Source organism: Crinia signifera, chromosome 6 (genome assembly GCF_055691185.1).
Source record: "Crinia signifera chromosome 6, ASM5569118v1, whole genome shotgun sequence".
NCBI classification, from domain to species: domain Eukaryota; kingdom Metazoa; phylum Chordata; class Amphibia; order Anura; family Myobatrachidae; genus Crinia; species Crinia signifera.
Window position 1 is genome coordinate 107,428,751 of NC_139222.1, and position 17,822 is coordinate 107,446,572.

Consider the following 17,822-nt stretch of genomic DNA (forward strand, 5'->3'; position numbering starts at 1 on the left):
TTCATACGGCCCCCGACAGAAATTAATTGGCCACCCCTGTTCTATGGGAATGTCAAACAATCTCTCTCCCATTGTATAAAGCTGTTTGTCCACTATTACATACATACAGACATACATGCATACATACATACATACATGAATACATACATACATACATACATCATACCTCCCAACATTAGACCTAAGGCAAGTGGGACGTTGTGTGCAGCCAGCATTTTGGGGGTGTGGCCTATACTTGCCACGGGCAGAAGGCGGGAACATCTAAAAAAAACAGGACGGTCCCACAAAAAGCGAAACAGTTGGAGGTATGCCTGCATGCCTATATAAACAATGCACAAGGGACACATGTGAAAAGAGCTTATAGGAAGGTGGTATAATGCTAATAACAAAAGCGAGGGAGCGCTGGCAAACACCTGGTAATATCTGAGTGACAGTTTGTCAGTTTTCCAGCATCTCACAGCAAATGGTCAACTGTCATCTGCTGTTATCCACTACCAGGCTTTTGTTCCAGCCAGCCAGATCAGACAATAAATCTGTAGCTGTTTGGCCAGCTTATGTGTGTCACACGGGAACTTACATATAACATACATGTGATATAATCTGCGGCGAGTCACCAGGGATCACCACACACGTGGGGAGACCACATAGAGATGTCTGGGAAACTGGGATTTTTCTCCCTAGATCCCAAACAAATACAAAGATATGACAACAAACCTGAAAAAACCATGAGAACTATTTTATTACTTTTTCTACCAACTGATCTTTTATATTACCCCCCCCCCCCCCTTCCCTCCACTGCATATAAGGATCACACTGTAAGAAAGCTCCTGCAGCAGGTGATCACAGCTGGGGATGATGTCACAGACACATCATGACATCACACACGCAGAGTTCTGAGAGATTGCCTTGGAACCCTCACTTCTCAGTACGAGTTGCAAAATGGAGGTATGTTTTCCTTGAGCTCCCTAATTTCTTGTATTTGTGGCTCTTTTCCTGCCCCAAACTTTTTTCTGTTGTCTCCAAACATTGTCATTCTTATTTAGGCCTAAATGTTAAATCAGCCGCCTGCCCTCTCTTCGTCCAGGCGCTCGCAAATATAAGTCAGTAAAACCTGACCATCTAATGATTTGTACTGCTGCGGGCACATGCGAGGGGATATGGTGGCGACGGTGTCACAGGGATACGTGGGTCGGTGTCACAGGGACTCGGTAACCTGTGAGCTTCGCAGGTTACCCAGTCTATTAGAATGACCCCCTTGGGTTACGGTAGATCTCTGGGCAGGTTTAAGGTTAAAATCAATGGTAAACTATTTCTCATTCCCTCTGCAGGAGATGGAGTATAGATACTTTATGTGGAGTGTTATGAAGCACAAAGTGTGAGTGTTGTTATTACTCCTCATCTGTATAACTGAGTGCTGTCAGATGGCCCATCAATTCCAGTCCCTATAATACTCTGTATATTCTGTTTCTAGGGAATTTCCTCAAAAAGTCCCCAAATTAAACTGGGTGATTGGCTATAGATGCCCGAAGCCTTTTGTAAGTTATTTACATTTCTTATATCTATGTCTCTCTCTATGTGGCCATTTATTATGCAATATATTACGTATCCCCTAAATGTATGTAGGAGGGACCCCAGCAGGAATCTCCGATCCCTTCTGCGTTCTCTGCTGTCCTGTCACTCCCCCAAATGCTCCCCTATATACACAACCAGGAATGGTGACATGTATGACACACATTTAATGGGTTATATTGTCTAATAATCTTCTTTTTCCCCTCTGCAGCAGATGCTGGTGCCCATACCAGGTACGTCCTCAGATGTTACTAATTACCTTTTATTATATACAAATTGTTGTAGTTTTATACAATAAACCATGTAATATCCTCATTTTATTCCTCAGAGGTGTCACCAGGGAAGGAAACAGAAGTGAGGTAATTATATCATTTTATTACTTGCACAATATTAGTCTGGTAGAACAGGGCCTCCACATGACGTCGTTAGGTGACCTTTCATCACTTGTCATCGTGTGGGGCTGATTCATACCTGTGGGAAGAGTCAGCCCCACACCATCAAATGTATGTCCCCCCTCCGTGTGCAGTGCGGTGTAAGCCAATAGTAACCCGGCGCTGCGATGGCCGTAGGAATATCGGGGGCTGATGGCGCCAGCAGCCATTCCTCCCAGCGGCCGGGCCCGTCTGCTTTTATGTGTGTCACTCCCAAATAACGTTAGGGTAACGCACACACACGCAGAATGGCTTTTAATCAACCAGCGTACAGCCTGCGATTGCGGGCCATCACCAGCTGTGGCCGCATGGAGGGCTTGTGCATGCGCGGTTCTCCGATAATCCAATCATCACATAATCCATTCCTAGCCATACTTACATAATATACAGAAACGTACTTACATAATATACAATAATAATTATAAGTATTGCAGGGATCAGCTGCTAACTGTCACTTCTTTTCTGTTCTGGATCTGTTATAGGACGGTGATGATCAATAACTGGACCTATGATGAGTAGGTATCTGATTGACTGTATTATGGAGCGCAGATAAGATACATGCATCCCATTGGACGTGTCACTACAATCCCAGGTGTACAGCAGTATATACTGACATTCCATGGCAGTATACAGAGTTATTTTGTTTCTGTGCAGGGTAAATACTGCCTGCTTTATTTTCACTGCAATACTGCAATATAGATGTCAGTTTGAAGTACAAACCTCACCCATATCGAACTCTCTCTGCACATGTTACATCAGCCCCACCTGCAGTGCAGCATGGTTTAGAGAGAGAATTTGCTTTTGCAAGTGAACCACAATCGGGGCCCCTAGTGTAATGGTCAGTCTTACTGTGTAGCTGCAGATATGAGGCTTCGGATCTACGCTTACACATCTGCTCGCACAGAGGTAAAACGCAGCTGACAGGGGGACTCCCAACAGCCCCCCCACACCGCGGGACACTGCCGCCCGCGGGTGGGACATCGAGACAGGCCCTGACAATCGGGACTGTCCCGATAAAATCGGGACTGTTGGGAGGTATGGAAACACAACTGGTTTTACTCTACATTTCAGGGTCAGACCTGTAGAGAAACTCTCATGTGTATATTGTGTATAGTGCGGTAGTGTCACGTTGTGTGGATCACACTAATGTGCTGCTGAGCTTTGTGTATCACCTCTAATTATTATTATTCTACCCCAACAGCAGTCCCAACATGTCATCTGCGTAAGTAGCTGTTATCTTTCTCTAACATGTGCCCAGTAACACCCGCACCAGGTATTAGTCATGTGTACCCCTGTATATACAGCCCATGGTAGTATAAGGACATAGAGGAGGACCGTCATACACATCAGTATGTGCCCAGCTTACACCCAGTAACACCCGCACCAGGTATTAGTCACGTGTACCCTGTATATACAGCCCATGGTAGTATAAGGACATAGAGGGGGACTGTCATACACAACAGTATGTGCCCGGCTTACACCCAGTAACACCCGCACCAGGTATTAGTCACGTGTACCCCTGTATATACAGCCCATGGTAGTATAATGACATAGAGGGGGGACCGTCATACACATCAGTATGTGCCCGGCTTACACCCAGTAACACCCGCACCAGGTATTAGTCACGTGTACCCCTGTATATACAGCCCATGGTAGTATAAGGACATAGAGGGAGCCGTCATACACATCAGTATGTGCCCAGCTTACACCCAGTAACACCCGCACCAGGTATTAGTCATGTGTACCCCTGTATATACAGCCCATGGTAGTATAATGACATAGAGGGGGGACCATCATACACATCAGTATGTGCCCGGCTTACACCCAGTAACACCCGCACCAGGTATTAGTCACGTGTACCCCTGTATATACAGCCCATGGTAGTATAAGGACATAGAGTAGGCCGTCATACACATAAGTATGTGCCCGGCTTACACCCAGTAACACCCGCTCCAGGTATTAGTCACGTGTACCCCTGTATATACAGCCCATGGTAGTATAAGGACATAGAGGAGGCCGTCATACACATCAGTATGTGCCCGGCTTACACCCAGTATCACCCGCACCAGGCATTAGTCACGTGTACCCCTGTATATACAGCCCATGGTAGTATAAGGACATAGAGGGGGACCGTCATACACATCAGTATGTGCACGCCTTACTCCCAGTAACACCCGCACCAGGTATCAGTCACGTGTACCCCTGTATATACAGCCCATGGTAGTATAAGGACATAGAGGGGGGACCGTCATACACAACAGTATGTGCCCGGCTTACATCCAGTAACACCCGCACCAGGTATTAGTCACGTGTACCCCTGTATATACAGCCCATGGTAGTATAATGACATAGAGGGGGGCCCGTCATACACATCAGTATGTGCCCAGCTTACACCCAGTAACACCCGCACCAGGTATTAGTCACGTGTACCCCTGTGTATACAGCCCATGGTAGTATAATGACATAGAGGGGGACCGTCATACACATCAGTATGTGCCCGGCTTACACCCAGTAACACCCCCACCAGGTATTAGTCACGTGTACCCCTGTTTATACAGCCCATGGTAATATAAGGACATAGAGGGGGACCGTCATACACATCAGTATGTGCCCGGCTTACACCCAGTAACACCCGCACCAGGCATTAGTCACGTGTACCCCTGTATATACAGCCCATGGTAGTATAAGGACATAGAGGGGGACCGTCATACACATCAGTATGTGCCCGGCTTACACCCAGTAACACCCACACCAGGTATTAGTCACGTGTACCCCTGTATATACAGCCCATGGTAGTATAAGGACATAGAGGGGGGACCGTCATACACAACAGTATGTGCCCGGCTTACACCCAGTAACACCCGCACCAGGTATTAGTCACGTGTACCCTGTATATACAGTCCATGGTAGTATAAGGACATAGAGGGGGGACCGTCATACACATCAGTATGTGCCCGGCTTACACCCAGTAACACCCGCACCAGGCATTAGTCACGTGTACCCCTGTATATACAGCCCATGGTAGTATAAGGACATAGAGGGGGACCGTCATACACATCAGTATGTGCCCGGCTTACACCCAGTAACACCCACACCAGGTATTAGTCACGTGTACCCCTGTATATACAGCCCATGGTAGTATAAGGACATAGAGGGGGGACCGTCATACACAACAGTATGTGCCCGGCTTACACCCAGTAACACCCGCACCAGGTATTAGTCACGTGTACCCTGTATATACAGTCCATGGTAGTATAAGGACATAGAGGGGGGACCGTCATACACAACAGTATGTGCCCGGCTTACATCCAGTAACACCCGCACCAGGTATTAGTCACGTGTACCCCTGTATATACAGCCCATGGTAGTATAATGACATAGAGGGGGGCCCGTCATACACATCAGTATGTGCCCAGCTTACACCCAGTAACACCCGCACCAGGTATTAGTCACGTGTACCCCTGTGTATACAGCCCATGGTAGTATAAGGACATAGAGGGGGACCGTCATACACATCAGTATGTGCCCGGCTTACACCCAGTAACACCCGCACCAGGTATTAGTCACGTGTACCCCTGTTTATACAGCCCATGGTAATATAAGGACATAGAGGGGGACCGTCATACACATCAGTATGTGCCCGGCTTACACCCAGTAACACCCGCACCAGGCATTAGTCACGTGTACCCCTGTATATACAGCCCATGGTAGTATAAGGACATAGAGGGGGACCGTCATACACATCAGTATGTGCCCGGCTTACACCCAGTAACACCCACACCAGGTATTAGTCACGTGTACCCCTGTATATACAGCCCATGGTAGTATAAGGACATAGAGGGGGGACCGTCATACACAACAGTATGTGCCCGGCTTACACCCAGTAACACCCGCACCAGGTATTAGTCACGTGTACCCTGTATATACAGCCCATGGTAGTATAAGGACATAGAGGGGGGACCGTCATACACATCAGTATGTGCCCGGCTTACACCCAGTAACACCCGCACCAGGCATTAGTCACGTGTACCCCTGTATATACAGCCCATGGTAGTATAAGGACATAGAGGGGGACCGTCATACACATCAGTATGTGCCCGGCTTACACCCAGTAACACCCACACCAGGTATTAGTCACGTGTACCCCTGTATATACAGCCCATGGTAGTATAAGGACATAGAGGGGGGACCGTCATACACAACAGTATGTGCCCGGCTTACACCCAGTAACACCCGCACCAGGTATTAGTCACGTGTACCCTGTATATACAGTCCATGGTAGTATAAGGACATAGAGGGGGGACCGTCATACACATCAGTATGTGCCCGGCTTACACCCAGTAACACCCGCACCAGGCATTAGTCACGTGTACCCCTGTATATACAGCCCATGGTAATATAAGGACATAGAGGGGGACCGTCATACACATCAGTATGTGCCCGGCTTACACCCAGTAACACCCGCACCAGGCATTAGTCACGTGTACCCCTGTATATACAGCCCATGGTAGTATAAGGACATAGAGGGGGACCGTCATACACAACAGTATGTGCCCGGCTTACATCCAGTAACACCCGCACCAGGTATTAGTCACGTGTACCCCTGTATATACAGCCCATGGTAGTATAATGACATAGAGGGGGGCCCGTCATACACATCAGTATGTGCCCGGCTTACACCCAGTAACACCCGCACCAGGTATTAGTCACGTGTACCCCTGTGTATACAGCCCATGGTAGTATAAGGACATAGAGGGGGACCGTCATACACATCAGTATGTGCCCGGCTTACACCCAGTAACACCCGCACCAGGTATTAGTCACGTGTACCCCTGTTTATACAGCCCATGGTAATATAAGGACATAGAGGGGGACCGTCATACACATCAGTATGTGCCCGGCTTACACCCAGTAACACCCGCACCAGGCATTAGTCACGTGTACCCCTGTATATACAGCCCATGGTAGTATAAGGACATAGAGGGGGACCGTCATACACATCAGTATGTGCCCGGCTTACACCCAGTAACACCCACACCAGGTATTAGTCACGTGTACCCCTGTATATACAGCCCATGGTAGTATAAGGACATAGAGGGGGGACCGTCATACACAACAGTATGTGCCCGGCTTACACCCAGTAACACCCGCACCAGGTATTAGTCACGTGTACCCTGTATATACAGTCCATGGTAGTATAAGGACATAGAGGGGGGACCGTCATACACATCAGTATGTGCCCGGCTTACACCCAGTAACACCCGCACCAGGCATTAGTCACGTGTACCCCTGTATATACAGCCCATGGTAGTATAAGGACATAGAGGGGGACCGTCATACACATCAGTATGTGCCCGGCTTACACCCAGTAACACCCACACCAGGTATTAGTCACGTGTACCCCTGTATATACAGCCCATGGTAGTATAAGGACATAGAGGGGGGACCGTCATACACAACAGTATGTGCCCGGCTTACACCCAGTAACACCCGCACCAGGTATTAGTCACGTGTACCCTGTATATACAGTCCATGGTAGTATAAGGACATAGAGGGGGGACCGTCATACACAACAGTATGTGCCCGGCTTACATCCAGTAACACCCGCACCAGGTATTAGTCACGTGTACCCCTGTATATACAGCCCATGGTAGTATAATGACATAGAGGGGGGCCCGTCATACACATCAGTATGTGCCCAGCTTACACCCAGTAACACCCGCACCAGGTATTAGTCACGTGTACCCCTGTGTATACAGCCCATGGTAGTATAAGGACATAGAGGGGGACCGTCATACACATCAGTATGTGCCCGGCTTACACCCAGTAACACCCGCACCAGGTATTAGTCACGTGTACCCCTGTTTATACAGCCCATGGTAATATAAGGACATAGAGGGGGACCGTCATACACATCAGTATGTGCCCGGCTTACACCCAGTAACACCCGCACCAGGCATTAGTCACGTGTACCCCTGTATATACAGCCCATGGTAGTATAAGGACATAGAGGGGGACCGTCATACACATCAGTATGTGCCCGGCTTACACCCAGTAACACCCACACCAGGTATTAGTCACGTGTACCCCTGTATATACAGCCCATGGTAGTATAAGGACATAGAGGGGGGACCGTCATACACAACAGTATGTGCCCGGCTTACACCCAGTAACACCCGCACCAGGTATTAGTCACGTGTACCCTGTATATACAGCCCATGGTAGTATAAGGACATAGAGGGGGGACCGTCATACACATCAGTATGTGCCCGGCTTACACCCAGTAACACCCGCACCAGGCATTAGTCACGTGTACCCCTGTATATACAGCCCATGGTAGTATAAGGACATAGAGGGGGACCGTCATACACATCAGTATGTGCCCGGCTTACACCCAGTAACACCCACACCAGGTATTAGTCACGTGTACCCCTGTATATACAGCCCATGGTAGTATAAGGACATAGAGGGGGGACCGTCATACACAACAGTATGTGCCCGGCTTACACCCAGTAACACCCGCACCAGGTATTAGTCACGTGTACCCTGTATATACAGTCCATGGTAGTATAAGGACATAGAGGGGGGACCGTCATACACATCAGTATGTGCCCGGCTTACACCCAGTAACACCCGCACCAGGCATTAGTCACGTGTACCCCTGTATATACAGCCCATGGTAATATAAGGACATAGAGGGGGACCGTCATACACATCAGTATGTGCCCGGCTTACACCCAGTAACACCCGCACCAGGCATTAGTCACGTGTACCCCTGTATATACAGCCCATGGTAGTATAAGGACATAGAGGGGGACCGTCATACACAACAGTATGTGCCCGGCTTACATCCAGTAACACCCGCACCAGGTATTAGTCACGTGTACCCCTGTATATACAGCCCATGGTAGTATAATGACATAGAGGGGGGCCCGTCATACACATCAGTATGTGCCCGGCTTACACCCAGTAACACCCGCACCAGGTATTAGTCACGTGTACCCCTGTGTATACAGCCCATGGTAGTATAAGGACATAGAGGGGGACCATCATATACATCAGGATGTGCCCGGCTTACACCCAGTAACACCCGCACCAGGTATTAGTCACGTGTACCCCTGTATATACAGCCCATGGTAGTATAGGGACATAGAGAGGGGACCGTCATACACATCAGTATGTGCCCGGCTTACACCCAGTAACACCCGCACCAGGTATTAGTCACGTGTACCCCTGTATATACAGCCCATGGTAGTATAGGGACAAAGAGGGGGGACCATCATACACATCAGTATGTGCCCGGCTTACACCCAGTAACACCCGCACCAGGCATTAGTCACGTGTACCCCTGTATATACAGCCCATGGTAGTATAAGGACATAGAGGGGGACCGTCATACACATCAGTATGTGCCCGGCTTACACCCAGTAACACCCACACCAGGTATTAGTCACGTGTACCCCTGTATATACAGCCCATGGTAGTATAAGGACATAGAGGGGGGACCGTCATACACAACAGTATGTGCCTGGCTTACACCCAGTAACACCCGCACCAGGTATTAGTCACGTGTACCCTGTATATACAGTCCATGGTAGTATAAGGACATAGAGGGGGGACCGTCATACACATCAGTATGTGCCCGGCTTACACCCAGTAACACCCGCACCAGGCATTAGTCACGTGTACCCCTGTATATACAGCCCATGGTAGTATAAGGACATAGAGGGGGACCGTCATACACATCAGTATGTGCCCAGCTTACACCCAGTAACACCCACACCAGGTATTAGTCACGTGTACCCCTGTATATACAGCCCATGGTAGTATAAGGACATAGAGGGGGGACCGTCATACACAACAGTATGTGCCCGGCTTACACCCAGTAACACCCGCACCAGGTATTAGTCACGTGTACCCTGTATATACAGTTCATGGTAGTATAAGGACATAGAGGGGGGACCGTCATACACATCAGTATGTGCCCGGCTTACACCCAGTAACACCCGCACCAGGCATTAGTCACGTGTACCCCTGTATATACAGCCCATGGTAATATAAGGACATAGAGGGGGACCGTCATACACATCAGTATGTGCCCGGCTTACACCCAGTAACACCCGCACCAGGCCTTAGTCACGTGTACCCCTGTATATACAGCCCATGGTAGTATAAGGACATAGAGGGGGACCGTCATACACATCAGTATGTGCCCGCCTTACTCCCAGTAACACCCGCACCAGGTATCAGTCACGTGTACCCCTGTATATACAGCCCATGGTAGTATAAGGACATAGAGGGGGGACCGTCATACACAACAGTATGTGCCCGGCTTACATCCAGTAACACCCGCACCAGGTATTAGTCACGTGTACCCCTGTATATACAGCCCATGGTAGTATAATGACATAGAGGGGGGCCCGTCATACACATCAGTATGTGCCCGGCTTACACCCAGTAACACCCGCACCAGGTATTAGTCACGTGTACCCCTGTGTATACAGCCCATGGTAGTATAAGGACATAGAGGGGGACCATCATATACATCAGTATGTGCCCGGCTTACACCCAGTAACACCCGCACCAGGTATTAGTGACGTGTACCCCTGTATATACAGCCCATGGTAGTATAGGGACATAGAGGGGGGACCGTCATACACATCAGTATGTGCCCGGCTTACACCCAGTAACACCCGCACCAGGTATTAGTCACGTGTACCCCTGTATATACAGCCCATGGTAGTATAGGGACAAAGAGGGGGGACCATCATACACATCAGTATGTGCCCGGCTTACACCCAGTAACACCCGCACCAGGTATTAGTCACGTGTACCCCTGTATATACAGCCCATGGTAGTATAGGGACATAGAGGGGGGACCATCATACACATCAGTATGTGCCCGGCTTACACCCAGTAACACCCGCACCAGGTATTAGTCACGTGTACCCCTGTATATACAGCCCATGGTAGTATAGGGACATAGAGGGGGGACCGTCATACACATCAGTATGTGCCCGGCTTACACCCAGTAACACCCGCACCAGGTATTAGTTACGTGTACCCCTGTATATACAGCCCATGGTAGTATAGGGACATAGAGGGGGGACCGTCATACACATCAGTATGTGCCCGGCTTACACCCAGTAACACCCGCACCAGGCATTAGTCACGTGTACCCCTGTATATACAGCCCATGGTAGTATAAGGACATAGAGGGGGACCGTCATACACATCAATATGTGCCCGGCTTACACCCAGTAACACCCGCACCAGGTATCAGTCACGTGTACCCCTGTATATACAGCCCATGGTAGTATAAGGACATAGAGGGGGGACCGTCATACACAACAGTATGTGCCCGGCTTACACCCAGTAACACCCGCACCAGGTATTAGTCACGTGTACCCTGTATATACAGCCCATGGTAGTATAAGGACATAGAGGGGGGACCGCCATACACATCAGTATGTGCCCGGCTTACACCCAGTAACACCCGCACCAGGCATTAGTCACGTGTACCCCTGTATATACAGCCCATGGTAGTATAAGGACATAGAGGGGGACCGTCATGCACAACAGTATGTGCCCGGCTTACACCCAGTAACACCCGCACCAGGTATTAGTCACGTGTACCCCTGTATATACAGCCCATGGTAGTATAATGACATAGAGGGGGGACTGTCATACACATCAGTATGTGCCCGGCTTACACCCAGTAACACCCGCACCAGGTATTAGTCACGTGTACCCCTGTGTATACAGCCCATGGTAGTATAAGGACATAGAGACCGTCATACACATCAGTATGTGCCCGGCTTACACCCAGTAACACCCGCACCAGGTCTTAATCATGGTACCCCTGTATATACAGCCCATGGTAGTATAAGGACATAGAGGGGGGGGGGCGTCATACACATCAGTATGTTCCAGCTTGCACCCAGTAACACCCACACCAGGTATTAGTCACGTGTACCCCTGTATATACAGTCCATGGTAGTATAATGACATAGAGGGGGGACCATCATATACATCAGTATGTGCCCGGCTTACACCCAGTAACACCCGCACCAGGTATTAGTCACGTGTACCCTGTATATACAGCCCATGGTAGTATAATGACATAGAGGGGGACCGTCATACACATCAGTATGTGCCCGGCTTACACCCAGTAACACCCGCACCAGGTATTAGTTACGTGTACCCCTGTATATACAGCCCATGGTAGTATAAGGACATAGAGGGGGGACCGTCATACACATCAGTATGTGCCCGGCTTACACCCGGAAACACCCGCACCAGGTATTAGTCACGTGTACCCCTGTATATACCGCCCATGGTAGTATAAAGACATAGAGGGGGGGCCGTCGTACACATCAGTATGTGCCCGGCTTACACCCAGTAACACCCGCACCAGACATTAGTCACGTGTACCCCTGTATATACAGCCCATGGTAGTATAAGGACATAGAGGGGGGGCCGTCATACACATCAGTATGTGCCAGCTTACACCCAGCAACACCCACACCAGGTATTAGTCACGTGTACCCCTGTATATACAGCCCATGGTAGTATAATGACATAGAGGGGGGACCGTCATACACATCAGTATGTGCCCGGCTTACACCCAGTAACACCCGCACCAGGTATTAATCATGGTACCCCTGTATATACAGCCCATGGTAGTATAAGGACATAGAGGGGGGGCCATCATACACATCAGTATGTGCCCGGCTTACACCCAGTAACACCCGCATCAGGTATTAGTCACGTGTACCCTGTATATACAGCCCATTGCATATACAGTCTCTTCCATTGCACAGTCCTATAATATAATCTCTGTTCTTTGTTAGTAAACCAGCGAGGTTCAGCCACAAATGGTGGAGGAAGCAAGTAACCAAGTGAGTAGTAACCGGATATTGGCCGTGAGTAAGACCTGATCGGGCAATTATCGTATGACTGCGCATGCAAACAGCGGTCCTTTTGATTACAGCCAGTGAGTGATTGGCTAGCTATTGTTATTTATACAAAAAAACAAGGTATAAGCAGCGCTTTCATACAATAATTGCAAGTGTATGCATCAATCTAATAATAAAATTTTTTTTTTTTTAATAAAACAATACACATAAAAAACAGTAATAATAAAATACAGTAGAAATATAGGGACCACTTATTGGAATATATTCACCACCAATGTTGGAATAGCCTGCACTGATCTTGACAGCAAATGTCCACAAAGATTTAGAGGGAGTCCGTCCATACGTTCTTATGTCACCTGGGGATGCTTGGTTGTTGGCCCGTTGGCAGGAGTTGGTATAGCCAGTTCGGGTAACTTGATTTATATAGGCAATTCGCTTTACAGGAATAGATGGTTGGTCTGCAACCTCACTTGTCAAAAATTGAGGACAGAAACAGGATCAGATGATTTAGCAGGAGATCAGAAGTCGATTTTGCAATGGGTGGTGTAGTAGTTTTTCTCAGATAAGTGGTCCAAACGCACCAACGCGTTTCGCTGTGCTAACCCACAGCTTTATCAAGGTGTACATACACCTTGATAAAGCTGTGGGTTAGCACAGCGAAACGCGTTGGTGCGTTTGGACCACTTATCTGAGAAAAACTACTACACCACCCATTGCAAAATCGACTTCTGATCTCCTGCTAAATCATCTGATCCTGTTTCTGTCCTCAATTTTTGACAAGTGAGGTTGCAGACCAACCATCTATTCCTGTAAAGCGGATTGCCTATATAAATCAAGTTACCCGAACTGGCTATACCAACTCCTGCCAACGGGCCAACAACCAAGCATCCCCAGGTGACATAAGAACGTATGGACGGACTCCCTCTAAATCTTTGTGGACATTTGCTGTCAAGATCAGTGCAGGCTATTCCAACATTGGTGGTGAATATATTCCAATAAGTGGTCCCTATATTTCTACTGTATTTTATTATTACTGTTTTTTATGTGTATTGTTTTATTAAAAAAAAAAAAATTTTTATTATTAGATTGATGCATACACTTGCAATTATTGTATGAAAGCGCTGCTTATACCTTGTTTTTTTGTTTCCATATATTTGGGGAACTGACCACCCCCATAAGCAGCAGCTAACCAAGAAAGCCACTCATATATAAGCGCTCTAAACATTAACCTAGGTTAATTATTTGCACAATTGTTATTTATACGAAAGTTGATTGACAGGCGAGGGGAGTAACGCTGGCGTGTTTCTGGCGGTAGTGAGGGCCGCTGATGTCAGCAGCGGCCTCATTGTCCCCATCACCATTGCAGCGCCAAGTAACGCCTTGCTTACTCAGCGCTGCGAACAGTTGGGAAAACCATTCCATGGTGAGTGATTGTGAAGGGTCTTCTCCTCCCGTGACTGGCAGCGATCATGTGTACATTGGTGCGGGAAGGGGGTGTTTGCAGTTGGCAGGGTGGCCCAGGTCTGAATCGGGACGGTAATCCCTTCTCATTCCAGCATTACCCTATAGTAAGGGCTATATTACATGGGGGCGGTGGAGACGGGGACATTACCAGATATGGCACCATGATTAATGTAACCTATACCAGGTGGTATAAATGGGGGTCAGTGATCCCTGATACTGCCTCGTAGTGATTGTATGTTGGCAGGTGATGTATAGAAATGCTAATTTTATCCCATTGCAGATTCTTCACCTGTTTCTGCTGCAGAGCGCGTACCTTATAAGGTAAGTACACAGGAGCGTCACAGGGCTACTGGCTGCAGTACAGGCAAGCGGGTTCCTGGCTCTCATCACCACAGCACCACAGTAATGTCAGGGACATCCCCACATTGTCTCTAGGATAGTTACGGTGGTCTGGCCTGTTGGGAACTTTACATTAATGTCATGTAGTCAGAATGATAATTACACAGCGAGAGCCGCGGTCTGTAGCGTCAGATTACTTCCCAGTCCCCTTATGGATAATAACCAGAACTACACCAGATCCTTCCAATGTTACTGTTGTAGGGAAAGGGGGAGTGGGGTGTCGACCAGTGCACAGGTTGGTATCAAAAAGACGGTAACAACGATGGTGTATATGCAGTGGCGTAACTAATAATTCTGCGCGCCCCCCCCCCCCCCCCCCCGCTGAAAATGAAGGGGGGCGCCCCCCCGCCACCCCCGTGCGGCCGTTACCTCAGTAGTTACCTATGCTGCCAGTCAGTGTGTAGGGGAGCCGGGGGTGCTGTGCAGCGGCAGGGGGGGTTACCTCCTGCCGCATCCGACCGTGTGCGCCTGGTCCCGGTTCTCCCGGCTGCTGCTGCTAGTACTGAGAAGTGACACAAAAAAGTGAATACAAAAAGAGACACTTGGAAAATGGCTGCCCCCATAAAAACTGTCTGCCGTATGGGGGCAGCCATTTTCCGAGTGTCTCTTTTTGTATTAGCAGCGCTGTGGCTGCAGCAGTAGCCGGGAGAGCTGGGACCCGGCACAGGCGCTGGCAGCAGAACTCGGCAGTAAATAACTAATAATAGTCCCGCAGCCCCCCCGGCGCCCACACCCCCTCAGCGCCTCCCCACCACCGCGGGGGCTGCGGGCCTATAGTTACGCCACTGTGTATATGTAATCCACAATGGCTAAATCTTTCGAGAGAGGGCATGCTACCTCTGTACATTTTGGAAGTGGAGGTGCACCCAGGAGAGTAATTATAGTTAGCAAAGGAAAGAAAAAAGACTCTCTTTTTTTGGGCACTTTTTAGCTTAAGATTACATATAGTAATCTATAGTTATCAAAAATATTATGTTATGGTATGGTAGGAATATGTGGTGAGGTACCCACAGTCAAGTTTGCCAATCTTAAGGCGTATTTTCAAGTATTGGGGCCTCTCCATGTGAGAGGCTCATGTACTAGAAATCCAAATGATAAGTATTTGCTATACAACGGCAATAACTATGCAAATACTGGTAGCAAGTAACTAGTACACAAGGTTAGGGGGGAAAAAACCACAGGCTTGAGTTTTAATGGTCCCCTAGTAGATGAGTGGATATTGTATTAGTATTTGCTATACAATGGCAGTAACTATGCAAATACTGGTAGTAGATAACTAGTACACAAATTTTGGGGGAAAGCAAACCCACACAATGGAGTTTTAAGAAATCCCCGGGTAAATAAGTAGAAATTAAGATTTAACTTTTAATTTGTAAGTTTAAAATATTGACTAGACAGACACTTATCAGACAATGACACACATACATACAGACAAAAAATGACAAAAAACAGCTGTATATGTTCTGTAATTTAAGGCCCCTGGGCGCTAGTGCCATGAGCCTCTACACAAAGGTCGGGGGATTGCTCTTGTTTATAGATAACAGTCGGGGCAGATTTATTAAGCTTGGAGAAGAGATAAACTGGAGATAAAGCGGAGAAAAGGTAAAAGGAGATAAAGCACAGCCAATCAACTGTGTTTGAAAAAGACAGTTGGGAGTCGATTGGCTGGTGCTTTATCTCCTTTTACCTTTTCTCCGCTTTATCTCCAGTTAGAACCACGAATGCTGAGTAAGCAATGAGAGAGCATAAACCCCTGATGGGTTCCCCAGGTTACACTGGAAGGTCAGCTGACATGCAAATAGGATGGGCACAAGGCCTATCAGAGCAGTGGGAGGGTACAGATAGGGAAGAAAAGGAATATGCTTACAGGAAGTTCCTCCTCTGTCTGGAAAAGCTGGTAAGGCACAAGCTGTATCTTATACTGTCTCTCTATCATGGCTAAATCTTTCTAAAATCTTTCACCTTCTCTCTCCCACACACACCTTCATGTGCGCGTGCGCTCCCGGGAAAGTGGGCGTGGCTTTGTAAAACGGGCATGACCTCTTCAGAAAAGTGGGTGTGGCCTCTAATACAGACATGTATTAAAGTCTCTATTGTTACATTTAATAACACATTTCCCCTACTGACAACTCCTATACAGATACCTCATACATCCTCCCCTCACCCTGACACCAGTGACAACAACTTCACAGCAACCTCCCCCACCCCCTCACTTCTCTAACAGGCAAATCTGCCCCAAACACTAACCGTCCACACACACAAATCCCCCCCTTCACACTGGCCTCACCATTTCCTCAGCTGACAGCACAGACGGCACTGCCCTGTGTCTGATACACAGTAGCAGCCGGCTTATCTCTCCTCCGAGGCTCAGTTTGGGAGGAAGCACTGCTGCAGCATCCTAAGCTGTTGGCTGCACAGTGCTCCTCCATCATCTCCTCTCCTGCGACCCAGTTTAAATATTTCTGGAGGTAGAGGGAGTTGTGCAGCGGACAGCAACTCACAAGTCACATGCCCTGTGACCTTTCTGGCACTGTGGAGGCTTTCAAAGTCACCCGGATTCCGGGAGAATCCCAGAATCCTAGAATCCGGGAGACTGCAAAAACATCCAGGAGGGTTGCCACCGATTTAGGGAGAATCCATGAAATCCTGGAGACGTGGCAACCCTCTCATCCTGTTACTCTGCTACCCTCATCCTGTTACCCCCCCCCCCATTGTGTAAATGCATTATAGTGACTGTATCTTGGCATGTGATGTTAAATACAGTAAATCTTCATTCTTTAGAATTGCAGATACAGCCAGCAGATACAGCCAGCAGATAAAGCCAGCAGATATGTGCGTCTGTATGTATGTATATATATGTATGCATATGTATGCATATGTATATATATGTATGCATATGTATATATATGTATGCATATGTATGTATATGTATATATATATGTATGCATATGTATGTATATGTATATATATGTATGCATATGTATGTATATGTATGCATATGTATGTAGATGTATATATATGTATGTATATGTATGCATAT

The 17,822-nt window shown here is 48.0% G+C and overlaps 1 long non-coding RNA gene across 1 annotated transcript; it reads left to right on the forward strand.

Annotated features, from left to right (window-relative positions):
- Positions 1-12,853: 12,853 nt before the first annotated feature.
- Positions 12,854-17,619, forward strand: LOC146007032 (uncharacterized). Its single transcript, XR_014444204.1, has 3 exons — positions 12,854-12,901; positions 14,664-14,704; positions 17,564-17,619. It is a non-coding gene; the product is annotated as an uncharacterized LOC146007032 (long non-coding RNA).
- Positions 17,620-17,822: the final 203 nt, after the last annotated feature.